Source organism: Ursus arctos, chromosome X (genome assembly GCF_023065955.2).
Source record: "Ursus arctos isolate Adak ecotype North America chromosome X, UrsArc2.0, whole genome shotgun sequence".
In the NCBI taxonomy this organism is placed as follows: domain Eukaryota; kingdom Metazoa; phylum Chordata; class Mammalia; order Carnivora; family Ursidae; genus Ursus; species Ursus arctos.
The window spans coordinates 101,233,306-101,255,430 of record NC_079873.1 but is presented as its reverse complement, the minus strand read 5'-3'; the positions used below and the strand labels follow the sequence as shown (position 1 = coordinate 101,255,430).

At 34.1% G+C, this 22,125-nt stretch overlaps 1 protein-coding gene across 2 annotated transcripts in view; it reads left to right on the top strand.

Annotated features, from left to right (window-relative positions):
* Positions 1 to 22,125, top strand: part of SMARCA1 (SWI/SNF related, matrix associated, actin dependent regulator of chromatin, subfamily a, member 1) — a 1,457,411-nt gene that overhangs the window by 1,057,253 nt on the left and 378,033 nt on the right. For both annotated transcript variants that reach the window (XM_057314283.1, XM_048213571.2), the window contains one exon: positions 20,291 to 20,389. The gene's annotated coding sequence lies outside the window, so the exon portion shown is untranslated. The remainder of the gene's footprint in view (positions 1 to 20,290; positions 20,390 to 22,125) is intronic.

Genomic DNA, 22,125 nt, shown 5'->3' with positions numbered 1-22,125 from the left:
GTGTGCTTTGGTCGCTAAGGACAAATCATGTTTTTATGTTAGTAAAGTCCTTAGCCCATGGTAACTTGCCTAGGAACTTTTTCAGAACCTATTTCTTCTTTCCTGGTCCTACCTCCATTCTGATGTATTCTTTTCCTGAGTCCCACAGTGGATCAGTAACTTCTTTGAACATCTGACCTGATACGGAGATTGCAGAGGTTTTCCTGAATCTCTCTTTTTACAAAAGCTCAGAATTCAGCCCTTACAGTACAGAAGCTTGCTGTCTATATTAGAAAGAATTTACCACTACTGTGGACGTTTTCATATCCCATCTATCTTACCTATCTCTGTTTCTTTTTTTCCCTTTCTAAAATTTTTATTGAGATATAATTGACATATAAATTGTATTACTTTTAGGTGTACAACATAATGATTCGATATATGTATTTATTGCAAAATGATTACCAGAATAAATGTATTTATTTATTTTTAAAGATTTTATTTATTTATGTGACAGAGAGAGAGAGAGAGAACAAGAGAGGGACCACAAGGAGGGGGAGTGTGAGAGGGGGAAGCAGGCTTCCCACTGAGCAGGGAGCATGATGCAGACCTTGATCCCAAGACCTGGATCCCAGGACTTGGATCCCAGGACCCTGAGATCATGACCTGAATCTGCCTTCATCTTTAGAAAGATGTCTATTTAATTCCTCTGCCCATTTTTAATCAGATTATTTGTTTTATCTTATTGAGTTTTATTAATTCTTCATATGTTTTAGATATTAATCCCTTATCAGACATATGATTTGCAAATATTTTTTTCCCATTTGGTATGTTATGTTTTTATTTTGTTGATGGTTTTCTATGCTATGAAAAAGCTTTTTCATTTTATGTAGTTCCAGTTCTTTATTTTTGCTTTGTTGTCCTTGTTTTTGGTGTCAGGTCCAGAAAATCATCACCAAGACCAATGTGTTAATGAGCTTGCCAGCTATGTTCTCTTCTATGAGTTTTATGCTTTCAGGTCTTACATTCAAGTCTCATACCATTCTTTTTTTTTTATTTTATTTATTTATTTGACAGAGAGAGAGACAGTGAGAGAGGGAACACAAGTAGGGGGAGTGGGAGAGGGAGAAGCAGGCTTCCCACCAAGCGGGGAGCCAATGTGGGGCTCAATCCCACCACTCTAGGATCATGACCTGAGCTGTAGGCAGACGCTTAATGACTGAGCCACCCAGGCGCCCCAAGTCTCATACCATTCTGAGTTAATTTTTGTTTATGATGTAAGACAATGGTCCAGTTCCATTTTGTTGCATGTTGTTCAGTTTTCTTAACACCATTTATTTTATTTTATTTTTTATAATAATTTTTTATTATGTTACGTTAGTCACCATACAGTACATCCCAAGTTTTTGATGTAAAGTTCCATGATTCATTACTTGTGTATAATACCCAGTGTACCATGCAATACATGCCCTCCTTAATACCCATCACCGGCCTATCCCGATCCCCCGCCCCCTCCCCTCTAAAGCCCTCAGTTTGTTTCCCAGAGTCCATAGTCTCTCATGGTTCATTCCTCCTTCTTTTTACCATTTATTGAAGAGATAGTTCTTTCCCCATTGTATAGTCTTGGCTGCTTTGTTGTAAATTAATTAACCATACATGCATGGGTTTATTTCTAGGCTTTCTATTCTGTTCTCTTGATCTGTGTGTCTGATTTTATGACAATATCATACTGCTTTCATTACTATAGCTTTGTAATATAGTTTGAAATCAGGAAGTGTGATGCCTCCAGCTTTGTTCTTCTTTCTCAAGATTTCTTTGGCAATTTGAGGTCTTTTGTAGTTCCATACAAATTTTAGGATGGTTTGTTCTATTTCTGTGAAAAATATTATTGGAATTTTGATAGGGATTGCATTGAATATGTAGATCACACTTGATTGTCCGGACATTTTAACAATATTAATTTTTCTAATCCATGAACATGGCATATACATGTATTTGTGTCTTCAATTTCTTGCATCAGTGTCATAATTTTCAATTACAAGTCTTTCACCTCCTTGGTTAAATTTATTCCTGGCATTTTATTTTATTTAAAAACTTTTTTTTGTATAGTTGACATACAATGTTATATTAGTTTCAGGTTTATAGTATAGTGATTTGAAAAGTTTATATGGTATGTTATGCTCACCATGAGTATAGCTACCATACACTGAACAATGCTATTACAATACCATTGACTATTGATTATATTCCTTATGTTGTGCCCTTTATTCCCATGACTTATTAATTCTATAACTGGAAGACAGGCTTCTATTTATTTTGTTCTTTTTAATGCAATTACAAATAGTATTGTTTTCTTAATTTCTCTTTCTGATAGTTTGTGATTAAAGTATAGAAATACAACTGATTTTTGAATGTTGATTTTGTATTGTGCAAATTTACTGAATTCACTTATTAGTTCTAAGAGCTTTTTGGTGAATCTTTAGTGTTTTCTCTGTATAAGATCATGCCACTTGCAAATAGATATAGTTTTACTTCTTCCTCTCTAACTTGGATGCCTTTTATTTCTTTTTCTTGCCTTGTTACTTTGGCTAGGACTTCCAGTACCATATGAAATAAAAGTGGTGTGAGTGAGCACACTTGTCTTTTTCCTGATATAAAGAGAAAAACTTTCAGCTTCCCATAATTGAGTATGATGCTAGTTGTGAACTTGTCATATATGTCCTTTAGTATGTTGAGGTACATTCCCTCTATACCCACTTTGTTGAAAATTTTTCTCATAAATGGATGTTGAATTTTGTCAAATGCTTTTTCTGCATCTTTTGAGATGATCATATGGTTTTTACCATCTATTTTGTTAAAATACTGTGTCACATTGATTGATTTACAGATGTTGAACCATCTTTGCATCCCTGAAATAGATCTCACTTGATCATGGTGTATAATCCTTTTAATGTATTGTTGAATTTGGTTTGCTGATATTCTGTTGAGGACTTTTGCATCTATGCTCATCAGTGTTATTGGCCTGTAATTTTCTTTTCTTGTAGTGTCTGTCCTGTCTGGTTTGGGTATCAGGGTAATGCTGACCTCATAAAATGAGTTAGGAAGTATTGCTTCCTTCTCTATTTTTTGGAAGAGTTTGGAAAGAATTAACATTAGTTTTTCTTTAAATGTTTAGTAAGATTAGCCAGTAAAGCCATGTGGTTTTGGATTTTTGTTTGTTGGACGTTTAGATTATTGATTCAAACTCCTTACTGGTAACTGGTTTATTGAATTTTCTATGTCTTCATGATTGAGTCTTGATAGGTTGTATATTTCTTGGAATTTACCCATTTCTTTTAGATTGTCCAATTTGTTGGTGTAAAATTAGTCATAGTAGTCACTTATGATGCTTCGTATTTCTGTGGTATCAGTTGTAACATCTCAAAGCCATTGTAATGTACACAGTGTCAGGTCAAGTATAAGGCTGAATAATTTTGCTTCTCATTGCCCTTTAAAGAAGTGGGAGATTCAAGTGGGTCTTTTTTCCCCCATATCCTCAGAGACTTGTTGAAAGAGCACTGAATTTTGGGGAGTCAGTAACACTGGATTGAAGTCTTGGCTCTGTTTCTAACACACTGTATTACTTTGGCAAGCATAATATACTTTTTGAGCCTCGGTTGGTTTGCAATCCAACTCAGACATGTAAAAATTCGTAAGTTGGGTAGCAAAATCCTTAAGGGTCATTCTAGCACTGATGCTCTGAGACTCTGACTCTATCCTTATTTATATAAAAAATGAGAGTCTAGAACTGAATTGAAAGATAAAAAAATAATTTCAATGGTTCTATACCATGATTTTGAAAAAGTCTTAATGACACACAAGCTTCTCTACTACTAATGTCAGTCATCTTTGCCAGATGGAAATTCTAGAAACAAAATACAGGAAGAAGATTATTTCTCTAAAAAGTGGCCATTAAAAAGCCACAAAGGGAGGCACCTGGATGGTGCAGTCAGTTAAGCTTCTGACTTCAGCTTGGGTCATGATCTTGGGGTCCTGAGATTGAGCCCTGTGTTGGGATCCCTACTCAGTGAGGAGTCTGCTTGTTCCTCTCCCTCAGTTCTTCCCCCCACTTATGCCTTCTCTCTCTCACGTAAATAGAATCTTAAAAAAAAAAAAAACAGGAAAAGTGACAAGGTCAAACAATTTAAACAGGGTGGACAAATACCAATATGCCTTTTAGATGTTGTAGTTCTAATGCTTAATTAAAACAATAGGCTTAAGAAGGGGCCAAATGAAGAATAAACTATTAAGATTTATTCTGTAGAAAAATTGTTAATCATCCAGAAAAATGTCCATGTTATACTGTTAATCAAAAAAAAAATCTGGTAATAAAACCATAAGTGGTTTATAGTCACAGTTTGTCTAAAATATTTAAGTATACACACCTTTTTGGAACAAAAGACAAAGTACAAAAGGCAAAATACATATTAATATTATTATATTAGTTTTATTTTTTATTTTTTAAATATTTTTATTATATTATATTAGTTTTAGTTTTAATTTCTTCTTTAGCTTTTCTACATTTTTGGATTTTATACAGTGAACACAAACTGAATTTTTTATTCATATAAACCAATGTACGTTATGAATATATTGGCTTGTATGAATAAAAATTCATTTCACTCATATGTGGAATCTAAAGAACAAAACAAATAAATAAACAAAAAGCAGAATCAGAACTATAAATACAGAGAACAAACTGATGGTTATCAGAGGGAAAGGGGTGGGAAGATGGGCAAAATGGTAAGAAGTAAGAGTAATAGATAGGGAGGTAAGAGATACTAGTTTCCAGTTATGGAATGAATAAGTCACAGGAATAAAAGGCACAGCATAGAGAATATAATCAATAGTTTTGTAATAGCACTGTATGGTGACAGATGGTACAGTATACTTGTAGTGAGCCTAGAATAACATATAGAGAATTTGAATCATTATGTTGTACACCTGAACTTAATGTAATATTGTGTGTCAACATTACTCAAATAAATTTTTTAAAAAATAAAATAAATTATTTTTAAAAATAAATAATGAAAAAATAGAATAATATATGCTATGTAAAAAGGAGAAGAAAGGGGAGGGGGAGAACAGGCTGAAACTTTCATCCACATTTCTATTTGATCTGATGAAATTCACCAGTCTATCATGATGTTTGAAATTCTTACCAGCTTTTCTTGCAGTGGGTAAGTCACCCTATCCAGGAGGTCACTGCTTAAGGCAACAAGTAGTTATTTGGGCTAGAATAACCCATGAACTCATGGGGATCCATTCACAGAGAGCACAGTCCTGAAGGAATGGGAAACAGAAGAGATGCAGTAAGTTAGTGGTGGTGATAATGGTGGGTCCAGTTATTGTCTAAGGAAGGTGTGGTAGATGGTAATTGAACCCAATGATCAGAGATCGTTCCTAAAATTTACCAAAGTTAGAGCTTTGCAGGGGAAGCTTGATTTTTACCTTATGTTCATATTTTATTGTGTTGTCTGCCTATATTTATGGGTCTTTAAAACCAATGAAGTAACCTTCCATGGAAGTTTCATTGTATAATCACATTCTATTTTTCATTCATACAAGTTTCATTCATCTCTCAGTCAGTCAGATAGAGAGGGAGAAATCATTCCACTCAGAAATATCACAGTAGATAAGATATGGAATTTTGATGATGCTTAATTTATTTGCTTTTACATTGCTTAGGGTTGGAGTCGTGGTGAGGGTGTGGAGGGCGATGTGTATAAGACAAGTGTACTTTTATTTTTTTCTCCAGACCTAGGGCAATGCTGCCATACAATGTGAGATCATTTATGTGACTTTGTCTCATTCCATTATATGACTTTATCTCATTCCATTATAGTTAAGATAGTATGGCAGCAATCATACATGAAGCATTCATATTTCCAAGTATTTCCAGTTATAATTTTCCTTAAATTTTTGTGTTAAGTAATTCTCTTTTTACTGAGGTACAGTACTCTGTATAAATGAAATAAGAAATAGAAATTCCCTTCAGTCTCTCTTTATTAAATAGTTAGTGCCAAAACTCTATCAGCAGCATTAATGGAAGGGAAGAGCCATTTGGACAAAACCTAGATCACTTTGTCTAGCTTTAGAATGCATCATGTGAGATTTTTTGTTTGTTTATTTTTTACTTGTCTCCAATGTATTTATCCTCCTAAAAACATCTAACTGTGTAAATAAGTTAACTTTATATTGTATAATTATATAAAAATTGTTGGTAGAGGATGATCACTCAAGCCCAAAATACTGCAGTGGCTTAGAAAATAAGTTTAGGAGTGAAATCTAGATTTTAACGTTGGTTTTGCTACTTATTAGCTGTTGCATTTGGGCAAATTTTACCTTTCTGAACCTCAGTTTCCTTATTTGTGAGCAAAAAAATGAGAATAATTCTAGTACCTACACCTTGGGGGTGTTTGAGGACCAAAAGATTCAATGGAAGGGAAAATGCTTAGCATTTTGAATGGTAGTCATTAAACACTCAATTAAAAGTAGTAATTACTGTATCAAACACTGTAGTGGAAGCATGTGTTGGATTATCCACAAACAGGAATACACAAAAATGTAGCAGAGATTAGGTAAGTGATTCAGATAAATATAGCTCATGCATCCGTTGAAGCCTGACTCAACCTGTCCTCAACAAAATTGTCAAATATGGGGATGAACTACTGAAGACACTGTGCTCTTGCTGTCAGATTTGCTGTCTACAGTATAGTAAGGCAACTGGCACAAGAATTTGACAAGGACTTTTTATTTAGGTAATCAGATGTTCTTCCACAGTGTTAATTTTAATAGTTATAGATCATTCCATCATATTGATACACATCTATCTGTGTTTAATCAAAATCTTGGACATTCTGGTAGATGTACTTCATCCTCCATTCTCCTCTTACTTATTAATTGAACTCATACCTTTAGCGGGATTCATAGCTGCTGCACTTAAAACTACATTTCCCATGCTCCTTTGCAACTTTGGCCCTGTGATTATGTTTTGGCCAGTGGGATATGAGTAGAAGTGATATATTCTATTTCCCTAAAAATGAATTAGTGCTCTATGCTCTTCTGACTTTTCCTACTTTCCTCTTGGCTGAAAGACAATGAAAACTGAAGCAGTAGCCTTGGTTCCAGAGATCAAAATTGTATGTTAAGATTAGAAGTGCTGTTTGTCCAATCCTGGACTACTTGCATTATAAAAAATGTCTATTTGTGCCATATATTTAAGAAAGGGGGGGGTGTCTCCTTGTTATATAACCTATAATCTAAATACCTTCTTAAGCAATGCTTTGATTATCACCTTTATATCTGTGAACTTATAATTACTTCTGTAGGACAAATTCCTAGTAGTCTTAATTTTTACTCAAATACCATACATATTTTGAGGCCTTTGTGACATATTTTGAAATAACTCAGCCACAATGTACAAGAGTGCCAATTTTCCTGTGCCTATGCTAACTTTAGTTATTGTTATTTTTGTTTTAATCCTTGTCAGTAGAGAGATTAAAATACACTATTTTAAGTTGTGTTTACTTGACTACTTGTGAGGTTGAATATTTTCCTTTCTTGAACATTTTTTTAAAACTATTGGGACATTTTTAAGCCATTTTTTACTGTCTTGCCTGTGATTTGATTTGATTTGATTTTTTGTTTCAAGTTTTTATTTAAATTCCAGTTAGTTAACATATAGTACATTAGTTTCAGGACTAGAATTTAGTGATTCATCCCTTATATATAACATCCAATGTTCATCAGAACAAGTGCTCTCCTTAATCCCCATCACCTGTTTAATCCATCCCACCACCCTCTTCCCCTTCAGCAACCCTCAGTTGGTTCTGTATGGTTAAGAGGGTTTTTTTTTTTTTATGTTTTGGTTTGCCTCTCTCTTTTTCCAACTATATTTGTTTCATTTCTTAAATTGCACATATGAATTAAGTCATATGGTATTTGTCTTTCTCTCACTGACTTATTTCACTTAGCATAATACACATCTACCTCCATCCACATCATTGCAAATGACAAGATTTCATTCTTTTTGATGGCTGTGTAATATTCCATTATGTATCTTTATATCTACATTTATCTATATACCAAAACTTCTTTATCCATTCACCAGTCGATGGACAGTTGGGCTCTTTCCATAGTTTGGTTATTGTTAATGATGCTACTATAAATATTGGGGTGCATGTATCACATCAAATCAGTATGTTTGTATCCTTTGTGTAAATAACTAGTAGTATATTTGCTGGATCATAAAGTAGTTCTATTTTTAACTTTTTGAGGAACCTCTATACTGTTTTCCAGAGTGGTTGTACCAGTTTCCATTCCCACCAACAGTGTAAGATGGTTCACCTTTCTCTATATCTTCACCAACATCTGTTGTTTCCTGTGTTGTTAATTTTGGCTGTTCTGACAGGCGTGAGGTGATATCTCATTTTTATTTAATTTTGTTTTGTATTTTTTTCTTTGGGGGGAGAGGCAGAGGGAGAAGGAGAGAGAGAATCCCAGTTCGGGTATGGAGACCTACATGGGGTTTGATCTCACAACCCTGAGATCATGACCTGAGCCAAAATCAAGAGTCAGACACTTAACTGACTAAGCCACATAGGCACCTCTGATATCTAATTTTTTTAAAGCTTTTTATAATTTAAGGATATTAACTCTTAATTTCAGTTCTATCTTGAAAATGCTTCCCCAGTTTGTCATTTACCTGTAATGCTTGTTTAGGATCTTTTAGTGTTAATATCAACTAAAGATCTACCAGTGCTTGTCTTTATAATTAGACCCACTGTGATCATGATCTCAAAGCCCAAGATTATTATTTATAATAATGTCCTAATGTGATTTCATTTTTTAATGTTTAAATTTTTAATCCATATGAAATTGTTTTTGATATATGATCTAACTTTATTTTTAGTGTTATTTTTATGGATGGGTTGTCAGATTTCCCCACCATTTATACCACTGCTACTCAACAATGAGCAATATCTCTCCATTAAGATGAATTTGTAAACCTGTACATACTTTTTTGTATGTCACAATGACTAGGGGTGCTTCTGACAATTAGAATCTAGGGACCAAGGGTGCTAAATACTGTGCAGTATGTGGGAGAATGCTGCAGAAAGAAGAAATGTCCTACCCAAAATACCAAAAATATCCCATTGAGAAATGCAGATATATTCTTGTCCTGGTGATTATAATTGCCAAAATTATCATAGAATAAATTTCCAAAGGTTATATATATGTATATATACACACTGTTTTATACCATCTACTACCTCTGCATTTTAAGTGATCTTTGTGAAATCACATTAAATTGTTATTTCATTACATTATTCTCCCTTTGTCTAAAGTCCCATGGCTACTTTCTCAAGTATTCTTTAAAATGAATAATTTTGTCAAATTCTATCTTCTCACTTATATAATTTTACATAATGTTGTTTCAAATGTTCCCTGTAAAGAACAAATATTTTGATTTTGTTTTATGACTTATATAGAAGTCAGTGTCCTTTATAAGGAATTATTTTGGTAACATTTGTTTTGACTTCTAATATTGTCTGGTTTTTTATGTCTCTTTATTTTTCTCTTATTTATAATCTAATCATCTTTTTTGGTTGCTTTATATTAAGAATTTGGAAGTTATATATGCTATTTTTATTGTTATAGCTTAAAGGATCAAAATAAAAATGGGTAGATAAATAAAAATGGGTAGATGAGTTGAACAGACAATTCACAGAAAAAGAAAAAAAATTAAATGGGTAACTAATATAGTCTAATTAATATGGATATTTAAATTGTATTTTTGTGTATCAATTTGGAGTAGATTTTAGAAATGTAAATAGTGTTTCTTTCATTTATAATTGGTGGGGGTATATGATCTTTGAAAGATGATATAACAGTATCCAACAATGTAAATGTACATACCCTTTGCCTTGCCCATGTCTATAATTCTGTTTTTTCCCTAATATTTTAATGAAATATTCTGTGACCTATGAAGAAATGATCAAGGATTTTAAAATCTCACTTTTATTCAAGAGAATATAAATGTAATTTTATCTTTCCTATAGTACAGTTGATGAGATTTTTAATGGTAATTTAGGATGTTTTTATTTTTATTTATTTATTTTTTTAAAGTCTTTTTTTAAAAAAAAAGATTTTATTTATTTATTTGACAGAGAGAGAGATACAGCCAGCAAAAGTGGGAACACAAGCAGGGGGAGTGGGAGAGGAAGAAGCAGGCTCCCAGCAGAGCAGGGATCCTGATTTGGGGCTTGATCCCAGGACCCTGTGATCACGCCCTGAGCTGAAGGCAGACGCTTAACGACTGAGCCACCCAGGTGCCCCTTAGGATGTTTTTAAGCATCAGAACTGGTTATTTGTAATTTCACATAAAGTTTTAGGACTGAGGTCAAATTTTAGAAAACTTTTATCAAGTTTTTTTCATATGTGACTCATAAGATTTGGGCTAATTTTCCACAGACTAGTTTCTAGTTCCCATGCATTTCAAACCTTGCTTCTCCTCTACTTCTGAAGGCAGATGCTGGAAAGCATGGGCATATTTACCTTGTCATGTAATCTGTGCTCCTTTATGCTATGACACCAAGAATACTGGCACAATAGGTACCACACGTATTCCTAGAAGCCATTCCTACACAGGGATGGCTGCTAACAACTATATATAGAAATAACTGTGAACAATGTTATGTATGAGTGTGTATAACTGTAATATTACAATATTTATGATACAAATTATATATGTAGTAAAGAACATATACCCCAGTAAACTGAAACAAAGTATATCCCCAACTATAGCTAAAATATTTTATTTTTGCTTCCCCCCCAAAAAACATAGGACCTTATAAACATATTGTTAGGGACTATTCCTTCTAGTGTCTTGGGGAGGGGTCTGGGCATGTGAAAGCACTTAAAGCTTAAATTTCATGAGCTTCATTATAAATCTGTCTCTGATAATCAGAGAAAAATTAAACATTTCATAGCTCTTTAAACAACTATTTATACTCTCCATTTTCCCAGGTTTACTTGCTGTTTGTTTTATAGCATACCCTCCACATTCTCAAATTCATTAAGTTGACTCATATCTTGATTGACTAGAGTTATTTTTTTAGGTAGAATGATTAGGCACTATACTTTCTCATCCTTGAATATCTGAATATCTGTATTTCCACTGTCCTTAGAGGTATATAATAGTTTGTCTGGTTATAGAACTCAATTGCCATTTTCTTTTTCTTCAAAATTCCATAGTTATTGTTCAATTGTTTCCCAGCCTTTAATGTTATGAAAGATATGGCAAATAAAATTATATTTGTTTTTCTTTTTTGGTACGTGATTTCAATTTGCTTGTTTTCTTATTGGTTTGTTCGTATGGATATTTATAAGATATAGGAGTTTTTCTTTTTCATTAATGTTAAAAAGTTATTCATAGGCATGGATTTACTCAGTAAGTTATTCCTTTCTACAAACTGTTTTTAAATGACGTTTTGTCTAAATCTGCTGTATCTTTGTGTGGAATTTCATATATGTATATATTCATAAAATATTAAAATGTTAAGTTGGTTAATAAAATGCAGTAGAATTACTTAAGCTTCAGGGTTTTGAATCAGGAAAACCTGTTTTTGAGTCCAACCTCTGCTGTTTACTGGTTATGTGCCTTTGGGAAATTTATATAAACTTACTATGCCCTCATTTCCTAAACAATAAAGTAATAATAATAATATCTACTTCGTAGCACTGAGAGGAGTAAATGGGTTATAACATGTAACACATTTGTAACAGTTTCTAGCATATAATAATCATGCCATAAAATTTTTAGCTATTTTTAATTATTCTTATCCATCACATTTTTAAGTTAAATAAATGTTATTCATTGCCATTAAATCTTCCCTGATTTTATTTTGTCTTTTTGTAGTCATTCTCTGTCATCTTATAAGATATTTTATAGATATATAATACATTATATATTCTCACTGAAAATGCACAGTTATGGTTTACAGATTTTCTAGCATTTCTGCCTATTTTTATTTGTTTATTTCTGGTTTATTTACTTTTAAGTGACTCAATTTCATAGATCATTACAATTCCAGAGGAAAATTTCCCAGGAGAAGAAAACTGATAAACTCGTGGCAGACATCCTATTGTTCCTTCTTTCAATTTTATTCTATTTATTAGAAACCACTCAAAGATCTTCACCTAAATTCATTCTCTTCCGATGGAGTTAAGTGAATATTCTTTGACAGATGTATCTCAGAATTCCTTGTAACAAATAGTTCTTAGCTAATTGCATATTTCTATGTGACAGTTGATTTTAAGAGACGATGGAAAGTTTTCAGTATTATTGACAGTGTGTTTTCATTGGGCCAGAAGAGGGGTCACAAACTGTTAACCCACTGATTATATTTCATTTGACCAGTGCAGTATTTTTTGTATTTAAATGCCTTTAGACACTGTATGTACTGTTTGTTTCTCCACAATCCCAACTACTCTCAATTGGTTTTACACCAGGGCCATTTTACTCATTTCTGTAACTTGCTTTGTAAGCACTTAAGCTTGTGATTCTTAAATTTGTGTAATATTTATGCAAGTGAACCTCAGTATGAAGATCAGTATTGGAAAGAGGCCATAATGCATTCACTAAATATTCCTTGAGAATCTACTATGTGCCAGAATTTGAGAAAAGTGCTAATAATAGAGCAATAAACAAAATATACATAGCCATTGGCTTTCTTGGAGCTTACAGTGTGGTGAAAGAAACAGAAAATGAACAGGTTATTCACACCAATTAAGAATTGTAATGGTGATTTACCATTCTGGAAGAAAGTAGAAAATGAAAAGGAGAGAGACAAAAGGGAGACACAGAGGGTGCCTGGGTGGCTCAGTTGGTTAAGCATCTGCCTTTGGCTCAGGTCATGATCCCAGCATCCTGGGATCGAGTCTGGCATCAGGCTCCCTGCTCAGCCTGGGAGCCTTCTTCTCCCTCTCCCTCTGCCTGCTGCTCCCCATGTTTTTGTGTGTAGTCTCTCTCTCCGTCAAATAAATAAAATCCTTAAAAACAATCCTTAAAAAAAGTGGGGGGGAGACACAGAGAAGAAATTGAAAGAAAAAAAGAGGGAGAAAAGAACAGGGAAGAAAAGGAAGAGGAGGAAAGAGAGGGGTGATATTAAAGAGGAGCCTTCAGCAGGAGACCAAAGAAACCCTCTAACTGTGTGGGAACATTTGATAGCTAAAGAACACCTTAGTGATTTGAATCCACATAGATATTTAAATGTGAAGGATATATAATCCTTTACTTACCAGGACAACCATACTATTTGACAATCTGGCTGAGGGTCTCACCTATCACCTCTCTATACCTATTGAATTTATTTTGTTTCAAAACAGAGCATTTTTGAGGTGCCTGGGTGGCTCAGTTGGTTAAGCATCTGACTCTTAATTTTGGCTCAAGTCATAATCTCAGGGTCATGGGATCTAGCCCTGCTTTGGGCTCTGCATTCAGCGAGAAGTCTGCTTGAGATTCTCTCTTTCCTACCCCTCCCTCCCAAAAAGAAATCTTTAAAAAAAAAACAGAACTTTTTTTTTTGCTGAAGATAAAATAGCTTCAAATATGGTCACCATATAAACAAAAAAACTAAAAGGCCTTAATCAAATAATAATACAACTTTGGATAAATATTAAAACTTCACAGCACACAGTTTTATTTTTCTAGCCCCTTTTCACTGGGATATATGCAGGATCAGAATGAAGATTTACGTTCTTTATGGCTTGCCCAGCATGTGCATTCCAAAAATAACAGGGCTATTCTAATTCTGGTCCCCTAAGTAATAAATCTTTAATTTTTCTGTGAATCCAGACTCCCTAACAAAAACAAATTTATTCCTGATGTCTATTATGCTGATGCCAGAAAATATGTCATGAACTTTGTGAACATGAAAAATAATATGAGAAAGATGCTGCTTTTTTCCACCATGCAAAGGCTAATACGAAATTGCTTATTTGGTGATTTTTTAAAGATTTTATTTATTTATTTATTTATTTGAGAGAAAGAAAGCATGAGCGTGGGGCAGGAAAGGCAGAAGGAGAGGGAGAAACAGATTTCCTGCTGAGCAGGGAGGCTGCTGGGGCTTGATCCCAGGACCTCGAGATCAGGACCTGAGCTGAAGGCATATGCTTAACCAACTGAGCCACACAGGAGCCCCACTTATTTGGTAATTTTTAAGATTTTTTTCTAAATAATTTTTCTTTTACTTCAGCTAGCCAATCCTCTGACGGTATTTCCAAAGGACAATTTTCTTGCCTTTTCTGAAAATTTACTTTAACAGTATCTACTTACCTACCTACCTACCTATTCAAACCTTTATACAGAATTATTCACCTGAATGTTGGTGAACTATAACTGTCTAAGTGCACAGTAAAACTTGAATCATGGCTAAAACATGGTACTCTGACAAAACCTTGATTTTTTTATAAAGAGGTATTAAGAAGTAAATGTCTTCAATTAGACCTAGATTTAAATCCCTGTTGTTTCACTTCTAAGCTGACTGATTTGGGACAAATTACATAATTTGCTTACATAAGCCTTTGCTTTCTGATCTATAAAGTGGGGACAAAAAAGTACCTATTCCATAGTGTTGTATGAAAATTGAATGAGGCTATGCATGAAATGTGCTTATTAGTACATAGCCTAACCCACAGTAAATACTCAAAAAGTACGTTTAATATTATTAAAATACTCTTCAAGTTCATTTAAAAAGCCATTTAAATTATTATTAGTTTAAATTTTCTGATTACCTGGTGCATTTACAAATGGATTGTTCTCTGTACATGGTCAGTGACATAGCTCACTGATTTACTCACGTGATGGCAGTCCAGTTAATCCTTTCTACTAACCTTTCAACCATCTGGGTTAACCCAAAGTTTTTCAGCCAGGACTTTATTGAAACAGCTTATAAAATTTCCCTTTAATTTCCTAGCTGTCTTGCCCAAACAGTATATGGGAGTTTGTGGCTTCCAGCCACATTGGTTTGAGTTATCCAGCAAGTCTCAACTATAGACCACTGCTTATTTCTGATGGTGACCTAGCTGTTATTCAGTCCAGTCGGGCCTAGTTAGTAATTGGATGGGAGAAATTATGGGCGCTATGAGGGGACTGAGATATTGATAGAAATTTGTCTGAATTCTGATAGGCATTCCCATGATACCTGTTCTTGGTACTAGGAGATATTAGTTATTATTGGTAAGTACTGTATTTTTGAGTATGAGCTAAAGTTGTGCTCCATAGGCCTCTGCATATGTACACAATTTAATCTCACACTCAAAATGGATAGACTGTGCCCTTGGCCTATGGCTTTCCCCAACAGAGCTGAATCTGTACTATAAACTTTCATTGGCCAGGTATTCTGTAGCACAGCTTCTCAATTGATCAACACTTGTGAACATCTAGAGCTTAATAATAATTAATAATAATAATATCTATCGGGTACTCATTATGCACAAAAGACTACACAGATAATTTACTTGTATCTTAACAACCCTTTGGAGTAGAATGATTATCATATCCCCATTTTACAGATGGGGAGATGATGAATCAGAGTGAATTTCCCAAGATCTGCGCTAGTAAATCGATGGAGCTGATATTTTCAACTAAGTTCTCCAAGGCTTTAGAGCACAATGTTTTCACAACAATACTACTATCACCAGAATATTAGTGTTTGTATTGCCCTGTAATTATGAAACACTGAAAGATACTAAAGTGCCTTTGAATCATGAAAGCATGGCTGCTTGTTTTTCCAAATTAGTAGTGTATACCCTATGCATAAATTATTTCCTAGAAATACAAATATAAGTATAAATAGTAATTTATTATTTTTTAAATATTTATATTACAATGTGATAAGGTCTATACTATCAGTTTGAAAAAAGAAATTTCAGAGTACAGACTAGTAGTAGTACTGCAATTGGACCTGATAATGCCAGGAATAATTCTAAGCAAAGAACAGGGAGAAGGGAATTCCATCCAGGGGAAATATCATGAACAAAAGGTCAAAAAGATGTATTCAAATAGATAGCATGTTTCAGGAAAAGGACAAGTAATTTGTTGTGGTTGGGACAGAATATGTATTGAAAGTTGAAAGTGTGAGAAAAGGAGAATAAATTGTGAAGGGGCTTGGATGTTCTATTAGGAATGGTGTGTGTGTGTGTGTGTGTGTGTGTGTGTGTGTGTGTGTGTGTGTTTTGGGAGATGGTTATGACTAGAGCTAATGGGAAAGAATTTAAGCAATAATATTAGGTATGCAATATAATCCTTGATTTACTGCTTACTTCATGATCTTAGAGAAGTTACTTAATGTTATTAAGCCTCAGATTTTTAAAAATAGAGAATAGAGTCTCTACCTCACTCTGCAACTTCTTCTGAACTGATTATTAACTTGATTTGAATATACCAATATTTAATCATGTTATATGAGTAGCAATTTACTATATTTGCACAAGCAAACCTATCAGCCAAATTCTCCTTAGTCGAGTAATATCTAACCTATTTCTCTACTCATATGAGGCCTGCATGTGCATTAATGTGAAAGAGTATAATGAGGAATAACTTATCTTGAAGTAATAACTCAGATACCAAAGGATGAACCTGACGGATGATTACTAAGCACATCACTTCATGAATACAGACATATGTTTATCATTCATTTATCTGTGCATTCATTCATTCATCCAATGAACAAGTAACAAATACTATATGCCAGGTACCATGCTAAGTGACAGTGATTCAGAAATGTCTAAGAAATGCTTCCTCTTCTCACAAAATTCTCTTACATTCTAATTGCATGTAGCCCGTGATTTATTTCAGCCACCTATAAAGTATTCTTATGCACATTATTTTACTTCTCAGGAAATGTGTGTACTCAACAATGTATACATACCACCCATACATTTTAAGATGTTTTTTTTTAAAGCCCAGACTGAATGTCTAAGCATTCTGTGAGCCCATTATAAGCATCCAGTACTTATTTTTAAAATTTATTCTTTAGCTTGATCCCTGAACCTCTCAATAATCTCTTTCAAGAATGCCTTTACCTCTTTTCCACTGGAGGGAGGTCACTCTAAGTGCATTTTAATGTGTGCTGAAAAAAGGCAGCACAGCTGAAGCCTGATTGAAAATCTGATCTCTCTAATGTCACAAGGACATCCTGAGACAATGACTGAAGAGCTATGCACTAGTACCCAGCTGGATCCCTGATACTTACATTGACAGATGCATTATCAACAGAGACATTGATTTAGAGTGAATTAAGTAACCAATTTCCATCTTCAAGCCTCCAATTCCATTTTAGAACCAGGAGATATTAACCAGTATTCTTCGAGGTGAAACTTGATTGTGTTAAGGAGGGTGCCTGGACGATTGGAAGGAGCCAGGATAGGAAATTAGAGTTCTACATTTTCTTCCCATCTCTAGCCTGCTGGGTCGCCTTGAGGAACTCACATCACAACTGAGTCTCAGTTTCTAAAAATCAAATAAATGTTACTTTCTATAATCCTGAAAGAATTTTTGGATTACTGACTTGCTATGTATAACTCTTTCAAGGTAAGTATATGCAAGGAATTGCTGTAGATGCAAGATTTTGTAAATTATTGAAATGAAACACTGGGATGGCCTTGAAATATACTACTTTTCATTTGTATAGCCAGCAAACTAAAGAGCAAAGTGAAACACTTAAATGCTCTCATTTCCAGCATGATTCCAGCAGAGCAGATTGATTGAGCATGTCAAAGGAAGAAGGGAGAAGAAATCTTATGTACAAAGTCATTGTAAGGCATAGAAAAATATTAATATTGTGTAATAACTCTTCTGGGTAGAATTGTGATACTTTAAATATTTTAAAGACATATGGATGCTATTTGTCATAAAAAAATCTTAAACAACAAAGGTGTAACCAGAATTATGTTGAGTCAAATTGTGAATACAGTTTTACCCTAGAGTATTCTCTGTCCTTCTCACTTTTTATCTCTCATATATATATACATATTAAACTAATAGCATAATTATACAGCATTTTGCAATTCACATATAAGTCAATTCATTTTAGCTATTATTCTCTTTATTTCATAGTTGAAGAAATTGAAGCTCAGGGGGAGTGTTATTTGTTAACATTTCCTAGCTAGGACTAAAACTTGCATTCTGCATCCACTGCTAGTGATCTGTCTGCCACAAAATGCTGTGTATACTAAATTGTGGTATGGCTAAAGAAAGCTATGACACCTGAGACATTCAAAAGATTAATTTGGGCCAAAGGCCTCAAAGAAAGATTTCACTACTGAAGTGGGATACTTGAAGTATGGCATCTATTTATATTAGAAAACACTCAAAACAATGGCACTTTACCTTATTTTTAACCTCATGATGATACCCATAGTTTCTAAAAATAAATGGTTCCTGATATTTTATTAGTGGTGTGTTTTATAGACTCTATTTGGAGGGAGTTCCATAAAAAACAAGGACAAATACCTTTGGGAAATGTTGCATATGATATGTTTTTCTTGGAGATTAGTAGTGCATATTAGTAGGTAAAATGTTCTGAAAAATCCTGTAAAAAGGAATTTTGTTCAAGTTTGTTAAACTTGGCTTTTCTTTCTTTCTTCTTTCTTTCTTTCTCTCTTTCTTTCTCTCTTTCTTTCTTTCTTTCTTTCTTTCTTTCTTTCTTCTTTCTTCTTTCTTAATCCAACACCTTTCAAGTCTCTCCTGGAACACTAATATTTATGTGAAATGCAATTTGGAAAATAAAAAGCAATAGTTCCATTTGTCTTATTAACCACATCACTCTTTTTTCTTCCATAATTAACCTTTAAGTGAAAACTAAAATAATCCAAGATAAATTAATGGTGAATATGGCTGTACTCATGGTATCCTTAGAGCGGAAACTTAGGCCAAGATCTGTTTTTCCCATGCTTACTAAAGAAACTCACACGTAAGAGTTGCTCAATATATCCCAGTGATGTTCCCGTACAATTGACATATAAGTCTGTTCTGGAAATTTGTATCCATGAGAAGAATAAAATATTTCAAGACATTTTAGAAAATTAAGTATTCAGAAATATTAGACATATATCTTTCTAAAGGCTGAGAGCTAAAACAGTTGGCCTTTTTATATTTCCTATAATTTCATTAACAGAGGTCATTTTTATGGTATCTGTCCATTGTTCTTATTCAACTCTTTAGCTTAATCAAATACCGATTGTGAAGTAGTGATTTCCTTGTTGCTTTCTGGATGTAACTCTTTTTTCAGCCTATTAGGTTAGATTGAATGTTGCTAATACTGATGTACCTATCAGAATAAAGCCATATACTCATGTGATTTGTGGCAAGGTCTCTCTTGAAATATGAAGTCATCCATGTTGTCCAACCTCTTTGGAGAGGGCATCTATTTCATACCAGAAACAGGAAGTGAGAGGAAAAATTCTGTGTTATAGACTAGGAATCTTTTCTCCTTTCAATAGATCAGGATGTCCTAGGGTATTCCTTGTTGGTGCATTGAAAGATTTTGCCTTTTACATGGTAGGATTTTGGAAGACATGAAATAAGAAATCTAGGCAATGTGCTGTTGGCAGTGTACTAGATTTTTGTGGCTGAAGTACTGATATTGCAAGGAAATGAAGAGAATTGTTGCTAAGGCACTCAAACCCTGGAAACAAGCCAGCCATGGTAGGATTTAAGAGTTGAATGTTTACCTCTCCGGTTTCATTCCTTATCTCTCACTGTTTCACCAGCCTTCTGTGAAACGAATTTATCAAACATATTTCAAGTTCTTGAATCGATTACTCTCCCTCCCCTTTGGTACTTTTCACAATTTATTCCCTCTACCTGGAATATATTTACTGCTCCCACTCTAAGTTAATGAATTTCTACACACACTTCAATTCTTCCCTTCAGATGTTATTTTTTCTGGGAAGATATTCTTGATCCATACCTTCTCTCATTTAGGTTATAATTTGGATGTCCCTTCTGTGTGATCTCATAGTACCCCACATTTTTGCCATCACTGCACCTATACTACTGTATGGTAAATATCTGTTGAGCTTTTGTCTCTTACTGAACGTTGAGCTCCCTTTGGTTAAGGACTATGTTTTTCCTGTTTACTGTTTTAACAGTGCTTAGCAGATAGCAGATTCTCAATAAATATTTGCTGAATGAATAAATCTGACATTTTATTACTTTCCTATATGTCTTACTGTATTTTTTTAGCTGTGATTCTTATTCTAGATTGACAGAAGAAATGGAGAAGAGCGGAGAAGAGATTGACTCTCAGAATTATAGTGTCTTGGAAATCCTGAGCAGAAGCTAGTCTAACAAGGGGAAAAGGTAAGTAGATGCTATTGTATCTCAAACTGAAAGACCAAGAACACTTCTAATTTGCTTCTGATGGTATCTGTACAAATTAAATCTTCTCTTTGTGATTCTCTTTTATTCTAAATTATGGCAATTGTTCAACTTTAATTCCAGAAAGAAAAACAAACAAAAAAACAAAAACAAAAAACCTATTTGTTAATCCCTATAGAGATAAAAAGGAAGTATTTGAAAATGGCCAGCTGTTTGGCACAGTGTGAATGGAACTATCTAGAATGTGATCTATTTGCATTAGGTATTTTAGAATGCATTTTCGGATGCATGCAGTTAAAAGTTTTACCTTCCCCTTCATATGAAGGTGTTATTTATTTAAAATGTTGGATAAGTTGTTTTCAAAGAAACCCCATTGTAACTTTTTTTTCCTGTCTGCTGCCCATATCTGTCTCTGGTTATTTGATACTCTAACCTTAACATGTGAACAGAAATGATGAAAAGAAGGAATCAACCAGGCTAAGCAGTTGACAAGATACTGTAGTTGGGGTGCAGGGGATCCCAAGCAGACCAGGTTTGGCCACTCATTGCTGACAAAATCCAAAGGTAGAGAGATAAGTGGTGGTGAAAACAAGAAAGGAATTTATTTCGGGGAGGCCAACACTGGGAAGATGTGGGCTAATGTCTTAAAGCCTGTCTCCAAGGTGCTGGAAATACTTCCAGGTTTATATAAGAAAAAAATGTGGGACAAAGGTTGCTGGGTACATGTGGGTGAGCAGGAAAGGTCAGGTCAATCATTGTCTTGGGGTCAGTCATGTGGGGTCTTACTTGCTCAAGCCAGTCCCCATTGCCTGACGGGGTAATTTTAGTTCCCATCAGAGAATGCCTTGCCCACAAGGTCTTTTGTCTAAATTAAGAGATAAGCTGGAAAGAAGAGCTTAATCAGTTAGAAAGTATGCACTGAGGTAAAAATAGAGGTACTTGAAGTCCTCTTTCAGTACCAGGAAGGAATGTGGGCAAAAGAAATGGTTCTTTATTTGATTATCTGACTGAAGTAAGGAGGCAGCCTCTGCTTTCTTTTTATTCATAATACTCAGCTTTTCTAGATTCCCTAGTTTGGCCAAAACAATGCCCAATTTCAGCTTTTTTTTTTTCACGTACAAAATGATAGCATCTCTATGGTTTGTAATGCTTCCGCCAAAATCTTCATACTTATTGCTAATGAAGAAAATGGTACATTTCTCTAGGAAATTGCATTCAGTAATCTAATGGTTTGGCTATGAAAGGAATAAAAAAAACTTCAGAAGATTGACAGGTGACATTTTTCTATAATGATCAGACTGTGCTGATATTTTTTTCACCTGGAACTTCAAACTTTAGTCTCAAATAGGATGAAATAGCCCAAGGTTAAATTGTTTGTTGAGTGAATTGAGGAACATTTAATTAATCATCAATTAGTCAATCATTAAGCAAGAGCTGTAAATTTCTCTACTATGCCTCACCATGCTCTAGATGTTACAGAAGGTATAACACAATAGAACTATATTCCCAGACCTAAAAATGTGTGTAATCCTGTTGGGGGAAAAGACAAGACTCACAATTAAATTCTGAGATAATTTTCCAAAGTAAGTTCAAGAAAAGTAGAAATCACTGTGGGCTGAAGTGGATCAGGGAAATCAGGGAAAGATTCTCCAGTGGGTGGAGTGTCCTAGCTGGGTCTTGAAAGACTGTAGTATGCTTTCACTTGTTAGAGGTTGAAT